This window comes from Amblyomma mixtum, chromosome 6 (genome assembly GCF_055824585.1).
Source record: "Amblyomma mixtum isolate Tamu chromosome 6, ASM5582458v1, whole genome shotgun sequence".
In the NCBI taxonomy this organism is placed as follows: domain Eukaryota; kingdom Metazoa; phylum Arthropoda; class Arachnida; order Ixodida; family Ixodidae; genus Amblyomma; species Amblyomma mixtum.
In genome coordinates this window covers 82,137,145-82,156,307 of record NC_143017.1, presented here as the reverse complement: position 1 = coordinate 82,156,307, position 19,163 = coordinate 82,137,145, and the positions used below count along the sequence as shown (strand labels likewise).

General features: G+C 45.7%; 1 protein-coding gene across 1 annotated transcript in view; it reads right to left on the bottom strand.

Moving 5' to 3' along the window:
- Positions 1-19,163, bottom strand: part of LOC149339563 (kin of IRRE-like protein 2) — a 171,104-nt gene that overhangs the window by 68,306 nt on the left and 83,635 nt on the right. The window lies entirely within an intron of this gene.

The following is a 19,163-nucleotide window of genomic DNA, read 5'->3' as shown; positions in this document are numbered from 1 at the left end:
TCATCTGAGCTTACGAATCTTTCGCTTCGCGCACCGCTCAGCTTTGGTGTCTCCTTAAACAGAACAGAAATGCCTCCGCTTCAGTGTACTGCGTTCTCACAGCGTTCACGAAAAGCGAAGAGGGTGCGCAAAAAGACTGTGCGGCTCTAGGACACAACGACAATGCGATGGGCAGAGTAATGGCCCCCTCCCTCTCTTTTCTTCGGGAGAGCCCATGCAAACTAGAACAGACGGAGAAGATATCGGGGTCCCCCTCCGACGTGTCGTTAGGTTGATGGCTGCGATGTAGGGGACGCGATGCGCCTATTTTGGCAGGCCGCAGGCCTCGGCTCGGGATCGCGTAATCCTGTTTTACATAACAGGAAAGAGAAGGCAATTTGTGCGAGATAATAGCCTGGCAGTCATGATGACGGCGAGGCCTTGCCGAGCGAGCAAAGTAAACACAAACACTGCGCCTACAGGCCCGCTGATAATCTTTTCGTCCTTATGTTTTTTTCTTTCGCGGAAGTGTATATATAAGAGCATTCTCTTTCCGCTTATGCGGTTAGACTCGGTAAAGCCCCGTCTTCCGTTGTATAAAAAAAAATTGGAGGAACTTTATCCTAAGCGGAGGCTTTCGCATTACACAACCGAGCATCGAGGAACAAAGGGACTATTACCGAAACAAAAACGTGAAAATGACTGTAGAATTTTTCCTGGTTATACTCCGAGGACGTCAGAGCGATAATATGGCTGGCACCTGCTGCATGCCGAAGTCACTTAGTCGATCAAACAATGAAAACTTTCAACAAAGAAAATATTTTCAACAGCATCTTAAAAAAGAAAATGTGATAGCATTTGGAACTTGGCTCACACCCCAAAAAATTCCCAAGGACTCTAAAAATATTAGAAGTAGACCCATCCCAGAAAATGTATTAGTGTGGATGAGTGAGGATTAGTGTGTGGATTAAGGTGGATTAGTTTGACGGATTAATATAATCTCGCATGATAATCCAGTGGAAGGCACTCAAACATTCTCGCTGTCAGATTTTCAAACTTTACGATTCTGACGACGTCATGACCTTCTCGACCAATCGAAAAATTTCTTGGAGAAGCCGGCAATATTTTTATGAGACGACAACCTAATCCTATAGCATTAAAAATAAGTACGAATTAAGCTCGTCAACAAGTAAGCGCCCATGTCTGGAGCGACGTTTGCATACACACACAAAAAAGGAAGATACAGGTATTGACATCAGCGTAATAATGTTGTTATAACCATGGTTTCTTAAACCGTAAAACCCCCAATCAAAGGCATGATATCGCAACACACGCTGCAAATTAAAAAAAAAAAAACGCATTGCGGCCGCGCCGTCCATTTCGACGAACAACAGCGTGCCGTTTTCTAGGCGAAGCAGTAGGCTCACTTATAACCATGCCACGCTAATAAATTTAAAAGAACCCTGCAATGATTTCTATAGACATATTCTAGTCCACCGCATCTGTAGAGGCTGCTTTTGCGTGTATTCGAGTCGAATGTGGAAGATGTGCTTGTAACCTATGAGTTATAATTAAAAAAAAAAAACTGCGACATTTCACCGTTGCGTCTCCCACCACGATGGCCAGCTGGCTCACCCAGATTGCCCACTGACGTCATCGGGATGGGGAAGGGGGGTGTCGCTCTAATCGGTTGCGAGCTATAGCAAGCAGCGATTTAAAAAAAAATATTTCTAATTTATAGGGTCCACGCAAAGCTTTCAAGTCTCACGTGAATACTCGCAAAGGCCACCCGTTGCACTAGAATATGCCTGTCTAAATCATTTCAGGGTCCCTTTAATATCATTCGAATCCTATGACATTCGATGCATCGAATGTCATTCGGTCTCTTCCGGAGCAGCACAGTAAAAAAGACTGTCATTCGAAAATGATAGCAATGATGATCAATAAAAAAAAGTACAGTTAAGAGATATTCCGCGTGCATAAAAGGTGATGAAATTGGTGTGTAGTATTTTAAAATCGGCTGCCAACATTTCTGTGCAGTATTGTAGGCTTTAAGCATTATTCACGTCATTTCTGCAGCACCTCAGTCATGAAAAGCCAAGCCCCGTAGACAGTCAATCAGAAATGCCAAAAAGGTAAAAAACAAAATGGCTGACATGGCAGAGCGCGCGGTGGGTGGAAATGATATCCAAAAAGTGAAGCGCTCAGTTACATCTTCAAAGGGCTCATTACACCATTTTTCAGACTCAAGCTGTTTATTGCACGTTGTTCGCTATCCATCTCGGAACAACTGGACAAAATATGAGTTCATCTGGTGCAGCGAGTAATTTGTAATTTAATTTTTAAAAGTTCTGAACTGTGTAGAAGTCAGGCAACACTGGCATGCTTGCGGTTCATGACGACGCAAACTGACAATCCCGTGCTAAAGTGAGCTAGAGCTCACTTTACCCGTGCTTGCTCGCGACTGAACCGACAGAACTGCGGGCAGTGAGCGCAGGAAGTTGTTCGTTGTTCAGGCTTAGCGTGCGGTGGGGCGAAGGAGTGGAAGCTGAAGGGGGTCAAAGGTATCAAAGGTCTGTGTGGACTCTAGTAGGCGCGCGCCCTGTTCCGTGTGCGCCGTGCATGCGAACTCAGTTTTGCAGCAGAGGGCGCTTCCAGTGTATGACGTCACTCAGGCTGCTTCAAAATGGCCGTCGCTGCCAGGAGGAGGGGCTTAGAAGTGATAACTTGAAATTACAATTTCTAGCTGAAATGCGAGCGTAGAGCCCGATTTCTTTTTTAAATACGCATGATAGCGTTGTGGCTAGTAGCTTCAATGTAAAAGCGCGATTTTATGGTAACACTCAACTCACAATGATCGACGGTCACGAGCTGGGCAGTGCTTCACGCTAGGCCACTGCTGCTGAAACTGAGAATAATAGCTATCCACAATAACCTCTAGTCTAGATAGTTTCGCTCCAAAATTAACATTTTTTAGCAGAGCTATATAAATACAATTTCTAACTTTGGTTCTGCGCAGATTACTTTTTCATGTTGCTTCTTACTGCTGCTTATCTGGTGTCCAGAGTATACATTCGGTTGTGGCTCATGGTTTATGGGGTTTAACGTCCCAAAGCGACTCAGGCTATGAGATACACCGTAGTGAAGGGCTCCGGAGGTTTCGACCACCTGGGACCCTCTAACGTGCACTGACATCGCACAGTACGCGGGCCTCTAGAATTTCGCCTACAAAGAAATTCGACCACCACGGCCGGGATCGAACCAGCGTCTTTCGGGTCAGCAGCCGAGCGCCATAACCGCTGAGCCACCGCGGCGGCCAGATTATACATTCGGTTCGCGATAAAATGCGAATGCGTTGCCCAAACTGATTCGACGCCGAAAAGCATTCGAACCTAATCGCATACCAGCGCAGCACCTGATTAATGACATTATAAGCTTAAGCCATTTGATTCGAATGGTATTAATTTTTAATTGATAGAGGTTTTTGTCATCGCCCTCGTTTGCATGCAGTGAAGCCTATTAGAAGGGAAACTCTTGCCTTGTTTGGGCTAGTTCGAAAACGCAGGGCGATAAAAGTTGCACGAAAGAAAAATACTTTTACCTGTAGTAGTTAAGCTTCCGCGTTCAGGGCTCAGTATACATGCCCAGACGGCTGCAATATTGCGCTATAGAAGCAAAAGTAAATCTGAACTAACGTGAACTTTTATTCGCTCCAAGCACGCAGACAGTTTGAAAGAAAACAAAAAAGTACCGTAGACTGCAAGCGCTTCAGCGACCAAAACGGCGCACCTCTCAATCAGCCGACAGACGAAAAAAAAAATAGTTTTGCACAACTGATCGCGTTCTTTGGGCTTTTGAGAACAATTGCACATGACGTGCTCCCAAAGAAACCCTGCTTCTTTTGCATTTAGGTATACGTAGCACTCGTTTATTGCAAATTATTGGGAAAAGCGAAAACTCTGTATAGGCATTGTGAGGGTTAGGGCTAGTGGGCACTCCATGTTAACGTTCATAGCGAACAAACCCACAGGGGACATAGAAGAGAACAAAAGTACACAAGCGCTTTTACATACAAAAGCGCTGCTAAGCGCATACGCGCTCTATGCAGATCCAGTTGCGAGCCAACAGTAATAACTGTATCATGACCAAAGGCAGAGTGTTTTAATGTATACGCTTCCGTTGCTATGCAACTTCTATAAATGAAACACTCGAACCAAATAGCGAGCGCCGTTCGAGTCTATAGTAAGGTTTAGTTTAACGCAGTGAACTAAACGGGCACAGATCGAGAAGAAACTCCATTGAAATACTGAGTGCATATTCGCGCTCATCTAGCTTTCTTTTTTTTATTTGTGTGCATATTTTAAATGAAGGTTCAGGTTTCATAGGAAAAAAAAATCGTGTTCCTTCCTGGGTTGCTGCACTCGTTAAGACCGAGAAATGCATCATTAAATGTACGGCAGACAGCGCAGTCCATGGCTTAACAGCGCATTAGCGTGCGACCCATTGCTCCAGCCAGCTGAAAACTGGGCACACTGCTACAAAGAAATGCCTGGAGGAAGGTCGTCTTGTTTTTGCAGTAAAAAAACAGGAGATACTTTTAATTTTTATTACTTGTACTGGCTTTAGCATTTCTTTCACCGTGAGTGCGAGACTATGGGTGATATGCCGGGTTAATTTTTTTGGTTGTTAGAGTACGTTGCTTTTAGAAAATAGTTTAGAACTATACTAAACGGAACTTACTACACGACTATAAGTTCAGCGTTGTCGCCTAATTAAAGAACATTATATAAGCACTCGAAACAGCGGGATTAGTGACTAGAAAGATGCCTGCGAGGCAGTGTAATCAGTGTGTGTTTTGGTTTTGAGAATAAAGATTGGAGTCTGAGAGACAAAAACCACAGATCGTCCTGCCTGTACAAAGCTTTGAGTTCACAACGTCAACAGGCTACGGTAATAAGCCATAGAAAACAAAAAAAAAGACATTTTATTACCCAGCCAGCCCTCACTGTATACCGTGTACACTCTGCTAAGGGTCGCACTTTTTTTCGCTAGTTTGGCGGGGTGCGGCTCCTACACGGCACATGCATTTTTAAGTTCAATTTTTTTACCATATTGCGGGGATATTCGTGGACTATACAGTATGGAGCTGTATCAGGCGCCTAGTTACAACTATCTAATTTTCTTCGAGGCTCTCACTGTCACCCCTGCTCGTGCCCGGCTCCTGACCCCCCTGGTAAACGAAGTAATTTTTTGTTCTATACATTGCATTTGTAATTTCTGTAACTTTAAAACTTTGACGTTATTGAGGGTAACGACGCAAAAGACGGTGACGAAAGAGGGAGGAACACAGGACGAAAGCTTCGTCGCTGTTCTTTGCGTTGTTACCTTCAATAATGTATTACCGACTCGCCCGTTTAGCAGTTGCATAAAAAAGCATTTACCCATGTCCGGGTGCGCAAGGAGACAATATCCACATAAAGGCAAGCGGCAGTGATGGCTTTCTTAGTCGTCCAGTCGACGTCACTTCGTGGTCGGCCGTTGTCATCCGGACATACGTCTGAGTTCTGCTTTAAATGGCACACAGCATCACAGCAATGCTTAATGTATGATTATAATAATGATAATAGCTGCCAGCTGTCGTCACTTTACAGGCCCCCGGAGAGCGTTCCGCGCAAGAATATTTATACACATGTGAAACGCAGTTGCTCTAAGCGGATTTTTTTTTTCTCAATTACTGGTTTTTATAAGCTCGGGGGAGCGGCTCATATAAATGGGCGGCACTTACACGAATGTATTTGATATATAAGGTATGTATGGATTATATTGCTTGATATCAATCAAGCCAACCGAAGTTATGCTAATTCAGTTACTATGCTTGTGCGCGAGCTTCCTGAAAGAGGTTACGTGTGCCTATAGTCATCGTGGTAAACATCTGTCCCAAAACAACTATATACAGTGGCTCAGTGGTTACGGCGCTCGGCTGCTGACCCGAAAGACGCGGGTTCGATCCCGGCCGTGGTGGACGAATTTCTATGGAGGCGCAATTCTAGAGGCCCGCGTACTGTGCGATGTCAGTGCACATTAAAGAACCCCAGGTGGTCGAAATTTCCAGAGCCCTTCACTCCGGCGTCTCTCATAGCCTCAGTAGCTTTGGGGTGTTAAACCCTAATAAACCAAACCAAACAGAACAACCATACGGATCAATCTGAAGTGGCGAGTTACAATGAGAAAATATTAAGCGCGACTGAGGAACGTTACCCGTGTTTAAGCTTTTATGCAAACAAGAGAGGTCTATGCGCTGAAACACATTGGCTTCATTAACGCAAAGACTAGAATTAATGTTTAATGGCAATGTTCTCTTCAATATTAACACTTTGCTGACTAACTGTCGCGAACGCTCGACGCACTGTTTGTGCGCCGCGTACTGATTACTCTGTCTGGAGTTTGGATACCAAGTGTTATGTCAACATGTTGTGAGCAGCTAGTGCTTCCCAGTCGAAATGTGCGACTTCCAGCCAGCGTCCAACATATACTCGCCTTTAATTTTCTGAAAAAATGTTGCCAGGAAAATAGGAAGACATTTGCTGGATGAAATATTGTTCTTTCTATGGCCTATCGAGTTAGTTCAAGACCTTCGATTTTGTCTTTACACAACTCGGAATAGCTGAAGGAAATGATCCAAATGCTAACTGTTGCTAATTGGTGACATACCGATTTCTCAAATTTTAGCAACGCCACAAGAACTTTGGAATTGGTTTTTGAGTGTGGTTCGAGTAGCTAGCTTAATGTGGAAGTAACGACTTCTTTTCTTACCGCAGCGGAGGCCTAATTGTTTCAGCATCCGCCACGTATGCCGGAGGTACGGGGTCCGATCCCCTGTGCCGGCGGGTACCCACGGGCGATACAATGGCTACAATGTTTTCCCTGCATGCATGCTCAGCTTCTCTTTGTTTAAATGCTTGGAAAATGGGCCTCTGACCATATAACTTGTGTAGATGAAATAATACGTTGCACATTGCGCTCTTTGACCAAAGTTGTCCTTGCACCATTAAAACTCTTCATCATCATAGTCACCACTTTTTATTTGATATCTTCATAATTCAGGTATTAAAGGGTTCGCTATCTGTCCACGTAAAATGTGATTCCCACTGCAAAGTGACCTGTAATAGAGTTCGTAAATGAGCTGTTGGTGCGCTTACCAACTCTAATTCAGAGTGCGGATCTATATGGAACGTCTTATGACCGTTCAATGTACCACGTAACCGCTTATTAGTGCCAGAAAGGAGCAACTGTGTAACAAAGGCGAAGCAGTGTCCAGATGTTAGAAAAACTCCCCATTACCATCGTACTTTTCCTAGCGATACGTAGCCTAATAGTTGATCCGGAAATTTGTACGACTGCTGACACCAGGTCCAATCAAGATGTCTTCACCACCACTCACTCAAAGGACAGCGCTACACGATGCACGCTTTTCAGACGCGTCGAAGAGAAGAAAAGGATCTTATTCGTGGAGCTCAGCAAGGCACCTTCAACTGCTCGCCCGAAACGTGACTGTAGAGTCGTGGTCAACCCCTGGAGGTTGGACACCCCGCTGGCACTACTTCGACCCCTTGCTTCAACTTCAGATACCATTCGGCCTACCCCGCTCTGTGATACTACGCTGTTGTGCCGCCTGTGGCTGGGAGTGGCGTTCACGAACGCCTATTCCAATTTCATCGGAATGGCAGACTTTCCAGCGTGTGACCATGCGGGTGTGATGAAACGATCGGACACCTCCTCTGTGAGGTTTCCTTTGCTCTGTACCGCTTGGACTCGCGTCCTCTAACAGAATCCAACTTTCTGGGGCCTTGGACATAACCTTCTTCGCAAAAGAAAGCGGTGAAAGCGCTCCTGAGATTCTTAAGGGACTCGGGGTTGTATTCCCGTCTATAATCTTTAAGTTTTCAGTGCGCGCCCTCTGTCCCCGTGACATAGTGATCGCTGGACACTTGCAAAACTCATTTCATTGCCGCTCTTTTTCCTTTTTTCCCCTTTGTTCCCCTCCCTAAGTGTAGGGTAGCCTACTGGGCATCGCCTGGTTAACTTCCCTGCCTTTCCGTCAATTTCTCTCTCTCTCTCGATTTTTCTGCATTTCATAAAATATGCTCGGCGCTTGTATTTCTTGTCTGTCCAATAACCCGTGTCACGGCACCTTTAAATGACAGCGGCGATCAAGTTCTATTGGAATCATTCGGAACTTAATGTTCCATACCCAAAAATTCTGGACAAAAGAATTTTTGAACGTGAAAGAGTTTATGAGCTCAATTTTTTATATACTGTAAGACCTCATTACAAGAATCGATATATCCTAAGATCTCCCGTCGGCAGGCTTGAATTTTTTTGCCATTACCGCTTTTGCTATCGTCAAAAGCGTAATTCGTTGGTTCTCTAAGGCAGCCTTAATTGCTCGATGCAAGCGATGGGAACACTTTAAAACGAACATTTTGCTATATACCAGAAGAATGGACCATTACTTTTAATATTTGACAGTTATTTTTTGACAGTTATTTTATGTTTCTTTTCTCACAATACAGTGAAAAATAGGAACCAAGGGAAAAGCCGTTCAAGCACGGCTTGAGATGTCCTTGGCCCTACAACAAGCACTGGCAGCAGTGAGAACAGCGCAAAAACAAAGCAAAATACGCAACAATAAAAATGTAACCATACCAAGTGTTACAAATATGCAACTTCTTAAAACAAACTACATACACCAATTTAGCGCATATCACATGGTACACAAAATAGAGTAAGATTCAGTGGTTTCAACCGATGAACATGGCAATGAAATCAGAAAGTGTCAGTTTAGTAATGTCGATACCCTGATTTATATCGTAATTTAGCATCCGTGGGAACCGATTGCGCAGCATTTGTCGACCGTAATTAGTCCGGCAGGTAGATATTTTCCAAAATGGAGCAGACCTGGTGTTGTATACTGGATCGGCTAAGCATAGTCTGGCAATGCCAGTTAGGGTCTTAAACCGATCCCTTACAGTTTTGCAATATTCGAAAGTTTTGTCCATGAAAGCTGGATACGATAACACTACTGGTATACCTCAGAGAAGAGCACTGCATCAGGCGCTTTTGCTGCATTGTAACCAGTGCAAAAATTATTTAAAAACTAAAGTCAGCACCGACAAAACACGCTTGCAATCGCTAACCACTGCAGCTGCGCACTCTATATGCAGCCAAAACTGCACCGGGCAATTTTCGGGCGCAGACCTGCGCCGTAACACCAAAACGCTTCCCGTTTACCTTACCGCCGCACCGGATCTGTGTCGGTCGGTCTGGGCGGGAAAAAAAAAACAGCGTTATTGTTTTAGCGCCGTAATCACTGCAGCCAGTCGTAGAGCCGTGAAAGCGCTCTCTGTTGCCGCCGCAGATTACCTACGTGTGGCACACACATCGTGCTGCCCAGCAGCTCTTCCTATGTTCAGGGCGTGCGGTAATGGGCTAATGAGTTCTAAAGCGCCGCCATAGACGTAAAACAGCAACACTAGCGTTAACAAAAGAAGCAAACGCACACAAGGGACCGTATAATAAAAGCACTTGCCACGATCCAGGTTCGCGGGTGTACTGGAATTAGGCCTGTATACGGTGCAGATCGCTGACCGGCAAAACCATTTCCGCTCATTAGAAGTGACCCAGAAAGAATGTTGTTTGCTGTGGGGATTGCGTGTTGGTTGTGTGTTCGCGCATGCGGCGGCAACAGAATTCTGCGCCTTCAATTAGGCCCGAAACGCTGAGGCCGTGCAAAAAACTGCATGCCTTTGCACGCACGCGACCACACATTCTGCGTGGGTGTATGCCGGTGCAGTGCTGGTTTTTAGCCTAACCTCTCTCACTGATGTTTGTTACGTTTTTTTTTTTTTGTGGCTCCTCTCGTCTTCTTCTTTCGTGCGCTGAAACCTGGCTCAGTGCGTTCGTCCCGGCAAAAAGTTCCGAGCTTAATTCGTTTTCCCTCTCATTTCCTATAGTGGGTTTCCTGTTTTTTTTTTTTCGTGGTTTTCCTTAGGTTTTTTACTTCGCATAACGTTAATACCTTTTCGCCTCCATATGGGAAGCGGGCGTAATTGGGTTAGCAGGCATCAAATTTTAAGTGCTGTGCCCTAGTGCGCTACGAGGTATCTCGTTCCTAATGGAAACTTCGCAGCGGCACAGGTAATGCGATTTAAATTCGACGTAGCGAATCCGAAGCGGAGCGAAGAGTAGTGTATGCGAACGGTAATTGACAGAAAGAGAGGTACGCGTCGACTTCAAAGAAAGAGAGATAGCTTGAGAAGAAAAAAGATGAAAGGAAAACGCGTAGATATCGTCTTCGCAAAGCCAGTATACGAATGTGACGTCGTATTAAAGCAGGTGGTGGCTTCAGTTAATTATTTAAAGGGAAATTATCAAATTTTCGTCTTTTCTTAAGTCTATTATGATATTCTAGTGTGGTTTGGTACTGCTACCTGCTGCTGTTTTTATTTTTCAGGAAAAAATCCCAAGAGGTTCTTTTTTATTTCAAAATACAAATTATCGTCGTGGAGAGACGGCGTCAAATTAAGCGCCCACCAAACCTTCAGCCTGTCGCACCAGGGCTAGTAGGTCACACACCTGTGCCGATCTCAGCTAGGCACGCCAGGTGAAAGGGGGGGGGGGGGGGGGAGGGAGGGGGGGCGCAGCGGAAGAGGCAGCGCGTTAAGTTGTCATTAGGGCAGTTTAAACAAGAGAGGGCGAAGTGCCCGACAAAGAGGATTAGCCGGGCTGTAGAGAGGAATGTATTGGGCTGAATTTTTCGGATGATATAGGTGCGAATAATGGAGAATATGGGGTTGAGGGAACGTATAGTCTGGAGGGATTCACGCATATTTCAGTGGTGTTTAGTTTTATTACCCGCGAAGCTTGTCAGCGTATCACGGCTGCTTCATCAACGGTAAGCCGCTCTCCCTTTTGTTGCTGCATTTTCAATCACGCCCCATTCCCATTTCCTTCCCGTATGTATGCCCTCTGTGCGTCATCTTGTACCAATCAGAACACTATACGCAGAACAGTGCTCGTTCCCTGATTACTGTCTACACGTACCTTGTAACTTATTCACCCGTGCATGCGCCCTTAATTCTGGCGTCTAATATATATATTTTTCTCTTCATCCTCCACAGGGCACCCTTCTCTCGTTTTGCAGGCTACAACTACAGCATTCGTATTCAGCCGTGCTATCTTCGCTTGCCAACCGCAGCATCTCATGCAGCTCTCTTCAAACCTTTAGCCTCAGTGCATAACTTTAAATGCCTGCAAAAGTTAGTTGAAGTAATTTCCTCCAAGGGCCGGGACAACTCTATAACTTCACAACATCGCATGATTTCTGCTTTTAATTGCATTGCGTGTCTCTAAGCTATGGGACCTCCTCCTGTATTATAACTTATGTAGCAAGTTTCGATGTGAAAATAAACGCTTCTCTGATTGATTGATTGATTGATTGATTGATTGATTGATTGATTGATTGATTGATTGATTGATTGATTGATTGATTGATTGATTGACATTTACGTGCTCTCTTGATGGGAAAGCACCAGAGAGTGCCACAAGAGTTCCATATTTAGTTGGGGCCCTTTTAGTGAAGCCAAGGGTGATGAAAGTACAGTGATACAACTAATTCTATTTTATTTTTCTTCCTTTCGACCTTCCTCATTGGCCAAAGAGCGAATTCACGCCTTTTCTGTCACCAGGATCTACTACCGGACGTGGCGTATGGTTAGAATAGAACATAATAGAAGAAAATAAAAAGAACCGAAATATTACTACTGCTCAGGCCTTTCCGCCAAGTGCTACAATAGCGTCCCCATGCATGTCCGTGTAGATTGTTATGGTGCGCACTTAATGGCTCACCGCATTTCACAAGGCACTGTGCCTCCATACGAGCTGTCCCATCCGAACAAGCCGCATTCATAACACTGGGGGATGACAGAAGACCTCCGCGCACACAACGGAAAAGCGTGTCAAAGGCAGCCCAGCGAGATGCGGCTGAACGGAGTGAGCTTCCGGGAGTCCCCCCTCTTCCTTCTTCTCTCGCCTGAGCGAAAACAGTGCAGCAGCATTACAGCAGGCGCGCAGCAAATGGAGTGCGGTAACAGACGTCAATTAGAGAGCTCTCTCTGTCCACGCTATTGCCGTCGGGGAAGACGGATAAGCGGCATCCCATTCTACGCGAACGGGAACTCAAAGAGGGGACCTTTCAGCGGGTCCCGAAGCCGGCGCACGCTCTCCAAAGGGGACCCCGAGTGTCGAAACAGGAGTTCTCCGGCAATCCGACCGCTGTTTGAACCTGCCGTGCGCCTCCTAACGGGGCATCGTGTATACAAAGAGGTTGGGAAGGAAAGGGGGAGGGGAGCGCTAAGAGAAAGGGGGAGGCACACTCCATCGAGAGAGCTATCCATCAAGATGGCGAAAAGCTGTCTCTGCCGTGTCTCGCCTTTCTGCCGCCGCCTCCGATGCCGCGCTTCCGGAGACTGCACCGCTTGATGGCGAAGCACTCAGGAGCCCTAAAGATACGCTGCTTCCGGCAAAGCCGATATAGCCGCAGTTTCTCCGTCTTCCCAAGGGCGAGGCCACAGAACGGAAATGTTCAGGTGTAGGTTTAGACGGTCTGTCGTTAGCCCAGAGGTTTCTGCGAGCGAGCTTGTCTTTAATGGGACACGTGACAGAAGCAATGAACCGGTTAACTCGGCGTCCTAAAGAAAATAAAAGAGGAGACGGCATTTTGTACCCCTCCTACTACTTCCTTGAGGTGAGGTCTGCATCTTGCATTTCTTGGTCGGTTCTACGTTTGTACGTTGACGCGGCTGACAACTGTGGAGATACAGCTCATGCTTTGTCATGCCTCTGCGCCTACTTCTATTCGAACGTGGTGTAGTGCAGAGCATTTAATAAAGAAAAGGAATTACAAGGACAGTTGTACGTCATCAAATCTGCCCTTGCATGGACGGTACATAGACTTCATTTTTAAGGACATTGTTAAAGGTAATGAGAAAAGAGTAATGTTTATGAAATGACGTTAAAGGAAACGTCCTATAGAAAACGCGCTGTCCTGTCTGCCAACCCAGAACAAGAAATGAGAAAGGAAAAATTGCAATTATATATATATATATATATATATATATATATATATATATATATATATATATATATATATATATATATATATATATTGCGATGAAGAAACTTGCTCGACTGCTGATAGCATAAGGAAAGAGTTGAAGTACACTTCTTAGAGAAACATTCTCTAGGAAGTGTACTTCAACTCTTTCCTTATATATATATATATATATATATATATATATTGTTACGTGGCAGGAGACGTTCACACCCCGCAGAACACTGGTGCAGTCACACTGAACACAACACAAGCACAGGGCGCACCGGACGCCAAGACACAAGCCACCGCGCAGGATTCAGCGCCCGAGCACGCGCCAAGCGCCCTCTCACTTCGTCTGCCTCATCTTCTCTGAGTCGACCCGTAGTATGACCCCCGGGCGTGAAAGCACCGTCGCGGTGCGGCTCAGCGAGTGTCAGAAGAGGGTAGGTGGTAGGGCTTAAGGCGCGACACGTGCACAATATCGGAGGGTGGAGTACGGGAATTGCACTCGGTGAAGGCAGGCTCAATCTCGTATGTGACGGCTGTGACTTGGCGCAGCACGCGATACGGGCCCACATATCGAGAAAGAAGCTTTTCCGAGAGCCCTACACGGCGAGAAGGCACCCAGAGCAATACAAGGGACCCAGGCAAGAAGGCACTGTCCAGGTGGCGGCGGTTATAGTGCTCTTGCTGAGAAGCTTGGGAGGCTTGCAAGCGGGAACGGGCGACTTGGCGAGCATGGTCAGCATGGGCAATGGCTTCACGGGCGTATTCAGAATGTGCGGGAGGAGACGTTCGATACAACGTATCAAGCGGCAGTTGAGGCTCACGGCCGTACAAGAGGTAAAACGGAGAGTATCCGGCAGTGTCGTGGCGGGAGGAGTTATATGCAAATGTAACGTATGGGAGTGCGACGTCCCAGTCTCGGTGATCAGAGGAGACGTACATAGCGAGCATGTCGGTGAGCGTCCGATTGAGGCGCTCAGTGAGGCCATTAGTTTGGGGGTGGTAAGCGGTCGTCAACTTGTGCTTAGTTGAGCACGCGCGAAGAATGTCGTTTACGACTGCGGAAAGGAAGGTGCGGCCACGGTCAGTGAGCAGTTGGTGGGGTGCTCCATGATGAAGAATGACGTCCTGAAGAAGAAAGTCGGCGACATCAGCGGCAGTACTCGTGGGGAGCGCACGCGTTATCGCGTACCGGGTGGCATAATCTGTGGCGACTGCAACCCATCTGTTCCCAGAAGTGGACTCAGGAAATGGGCCGAGAAGGTCCAAGCCGATACGGTAGAACGGCTCCGGAGGGATGTCAATGGGCTGAAGAAAGCCAGCGGGAGCAGAGGCAGGGCGCTTGCGACGCTGACACTCATCGCAAGCACCAACGTAACGGCGCACTGAGCGCCAAGACACAAGCCACCGCGCAGGATTCAGCGCCCGAGCACGCGCCAAGCGCCCTCTCACTTCGTCTGCCTCATCTTCTCTGAGTCGACCCGTAGTAATATATATGGCGTCTGTTTTTTTCCTTTCTCATTTCTTGTTGTTCTGGGTTGGCTGGGTTGGCAAACAGGAGAGCGCGTTTTCTATAGGACGTTTCCTTTAACGTCATTTCATAAACATTACTCTTCATATATATATATATATATATATATATATATATATATATATATATATATATATATATATATATATATATATATATATATATTAGTAAGGTGGAAAGTTGGGCGAGTTGAATCTTATTCATGATGAAGTTTAGCGCCAAAAACGAGGACAAAGTAGGAGTGAAGACACAACACGAGCGCTTTTTCGCAACTAAAACTTTAATGGAAGAACACATAACATATATACCCATCTCGTGAAGTAAATCAAAAAGAAGAAACATACATGATATGGTCAAGATAAACCTTAGAGGGCGATACATCTGAAGAGTGCTGAGGGTGCAAAAGGTACATAAAGGGTGCAAAAACAGGAAACTTCATGGTCACAATCACAATCACGAAGGTGAAACCAAAATACCAAAAAAAACAAAAAAAGGGGGAAAAGAAAAAGATATTAATTCCACGTGTGATCCAGGTATGCCAGCTCTTTTTCGGTTAAAGAAATGGACGGTGCGCTTATGCATGAATTTCCCTGTCGCGAAATATAAAAAGCCTCGGTAATTTCGCGCTGGAGGCGTTCTCTATGATGTGACAGAATTTCAGCCTGCGCATAAAATGCAATCCACTTTATGCGCAGGCTGAAATTCTGTCACATCATAGAGAACGCCTCCAGCGCGAAATTACCGAGGCTTTTTATATTTCGCGACAGGGAAATTCATGCATAAGCGCACCGTCCATTTCTTTAACCGAAAAAGAGCTGGCATACCTGGATCACACGTGGAATTAATATCTTTTTCTTTTCCCCCCCTTTTTTTGTTTTTTTTTGGTATTTTGGTTCCGCCTTCGTGATTGTGATTGTGACCATGAAGTTTCCTGTTTTTGCACCCTTTATGTACCTTTTGCACCCTCAGCACTCTTCAGATGTATCGCCCTCTAAGGTTTATCTTGACCATATCATGTATGTTTCTTCTTTTTGATTTACTTCACGAGATGGGTATATATGTTATGTGTTCTTCCATTAAAGTTTTAGTTGCGAAAAAGCGCTCGTGTTGTGTCTTCACTCCTACTTTGTCCTCGTTTTTGGCGCTAAACTTCATCATGAATATATATATATATATATATATATACTTCTCGATATATATATATCGAGAAGTTTAGTAAGTACCTGACGTTGAGTTCGTCATCGGGTGTTCCATGAAATATGCCAGCTAGGTTGAAGAGACCGAAATAGGCGAGGATAGTTGATCATCCGTGAAAGTAGGCGGGAGGTCTCCCAGGAACAGAGAATGACTCTTCTATGAAGTGACTTCAGCGAGGCATTCTACAGAACTTGGCTCGTCCGGAAAGACTAATCAGTCATGAGCCATCGCAGGCCATTTATTTACGCCGTATTGCAGTCACTCACAATGAACGTAAGACGGTCGCACAAGCGTACTTATAGGTTTCAATTTCTTGTGGAGAAGGTCGTTCCCGTCATCCTTAATTTACGTTGTAGAAGAACGTAGCCCCATTTTCCTCAGTGCAACATGCAATTAATGCGACGTCCGCCTGCGGCAAATGAATGACTGTGTCACTGGAAAACCGCAGCATCTCGAAAGTGGAGCTACCATAGCATATACCGAGCGTTATTGAGTCACTAGTCAGAGCAAACTGTCGTTGAATGAAACAGAAACATAGAGCGATGACATTACGTTCGCATGGACGTCGCGTATACATACGCGGGCCAGAGTGTACGATATGCTGCATGTTTTCCTGTAAAATGATGTAGCGACATATGCTACGACAAATATTATTAAAATATTACAAAGCGTCGCATCGCAGATTCGGTTACGTGGCCAGGCGAACACATCGTTCGAGCATGTTAAAGAATAATAATTGACTGCCTGTGTCACATTTTCAGAGCAATTTTTGAAGAATATGTTCTAATTACACGCTGCTCAATAAAATGAAACGCCCGAATATAGATAGGCAGCTTACGATATATTTGGCTTATCGCAAAGTAGTTTCTATAAGGCAGAAAAAAAAGACTGCGTCCACAAAAGAGAATGTACATGGGCACTGAAGCACCGAGAAACAAATCATTCTGTACCTATATAAGAACGTAATATGCGCGATGTTTGCAATGAGAGTCTCATAGAAGCCAATGTGTTCGAACGAGGCTACTTTCTTTCTTGTCTACTCTTTTTTTCTACTCCCCGTTCTCCTTAAATGTCTACCTAGATAAGGCTGTCTTCTATCGGGGCCAAACACCGGACACACGAAAAGCCCCGAGGTCAGCTTTGTAAGCGTTTGGCTCTCGGCAGGATAGAAACGATGCCTTCCTATTGACAATACCTCTAATCACGACTAGCTAAAAAAAAAAATGGTACGGCCGAGAAGAACGACGAGACCAACTAACGCATTCGCGCAATTAGCCTTTCTCGCCCGCCCCGGCAATTGCCCCCGAAAACACACCCCGACAATTGTTGTCGCCGGACAGACAAGCAGGCCATTCAGCGGTGCCGAGTGAGAGCTACGCATGCAATCCTGTAGGGTGCACACCGTGTACATTACTTCATTCAATACCGCCTTTCCCTTCGTCGCACCGTTCTCCTCCCCTTCATCCTGCCCGCTTTAAGCTCCACGCAGAGAACTTCCGCAACAGTCGGCGGTTCAGTGAAGTGTATGCACGGGAGAGGCTTTCGTCGCCTGCTGAAAGACGCTTCCGCGGAAACAGCGCCTAATTGAGCGCGAGTCGTCAACTCGAGCCGACGACGCGCATTTCAATGAAGCAACACCGCTTGAGTGGCCCTTCCCCTGCATGTACGCCATCTCCATTTTGAATGAAGCGCGCGTCGCATCCCCATCGCGTCCCTACCACGTTCCTTTCCCGCCCTTCCTCCCCCGAGGCGAAGACGAGACGCCCTTTCGAGATGGAAGGCACAGCAGTTCCCACGAGCCGCTTCCTCCACTTTTCCCTTCTCCTCATTCTCCTCCTACTGAGCTCACTGTGCACGGAGCATAGGCTGGTTGCCTCGAGTGGAGAGACCCTCTTCACAACGCCCCAGTACTCTCGTCTCGAAGTTCCTGAACCGCTGAGGCGTGATTCAGGAAGTGACTAAGGAAGGCAGTTATTAAACGGGACTTCGATGCGTGCTTGGTCTGGCGTAGCGGTCGTCCCGACGGTGCCCCAGAATGGCTCTCCGTCATGAGGGATGGCGTCCTTAGTAAATTATGCGCAGGAACTTTTTGAGTATTAAACTACAGTGACACCGGATAACGGGTCAATTAGTACTACGGGCCAGCACTGAAAGACGGCCTGTACAGAGTTTTTAAGCCTTCCGGCGTCTTTGTTGCGTTATTATAGAAAATGTGAGTTGACTGACCATTGCCATTCTTCCTCCAATGAGGGAAAAGTGAAAATAAAGTAAAACGATAAGTCGGACTCAGACTGCAGAGAAAAGGAATCTCTGTTGAAATGTGTAACTTTTAGAGCACAAAAAAGTCGTTGCTGCGAAATTGCCGTTACCTTTTCGTGCGATTGTCCTCAGTGGCAGCGAAAGAATAAAGAATGCTCGGTCAGCGACAGATTTAAAGGTTAGTGGACTTAACGGCCGTTCTTGGGCCGTGTGTGTAATATCAACGAAAAGATCGATAGTTTACTTCGTCCATTTCGGATAGTTGTGTCTATATCAAGCGGCTTTGGCGAAGATCTCTTTTTATGTGAACGCACGTCGTTCCCAGAAGTCTTAGGTGAACATTGTCCGAGTATGTCGGGCCGGGTTGGTATCGGCTAAGTCAAATAATTCGGGAGACGACTTTGCCTCAGTAGAAATGAATCGGCCCGCTCACCGACCCGAAGAAACACACAATGGGCCCAGTCAACTATAAGCAAAAACTTGAAATTGTTTTTTTCCTTTGCAGCTGCCGCTTACCCACACTAATGGGATTAAACGATCTGAAAGGCAGGGGATCACTGAGTGTAAGATCACCAATTGTGTTCAGCCTGGGGCGCATTGTCCTGTGTTTTTTGTCAGTGGGACTACTTTAGCTTGCCCTGCTGTGTATTAACTACGTTGAGATAGTGCAGAATTTTCTAAGCTTTCTGGCTTTTAACTAGAGATGCTGACAAATTAGCGGCTAATTACCCTGTTTAAAGATTAGCCAACAAACCCTTTATCTACTTCGTTGTCTGTTTGTTGTTTCTTATTTATTAATATTGCACGCTAAAACTAAGCATTGTTATGTCTGAAACTGTAGTGTTAGTCATTCGTAGCCATTCGACGAAGTTGTAACCATACTTTGCATCTGCAGTTCACCTTTTCTTTTTGCTTGTTGATGACGCTAAATTTGTGCCCCGTGTACAGGCGAAACATAGGGAAACTAAAATAATAATAGTTGATGTTTCCTCCAGGTCGGAAAATTGGTTTTTGATCACGGCTATAGAACGTTTTATT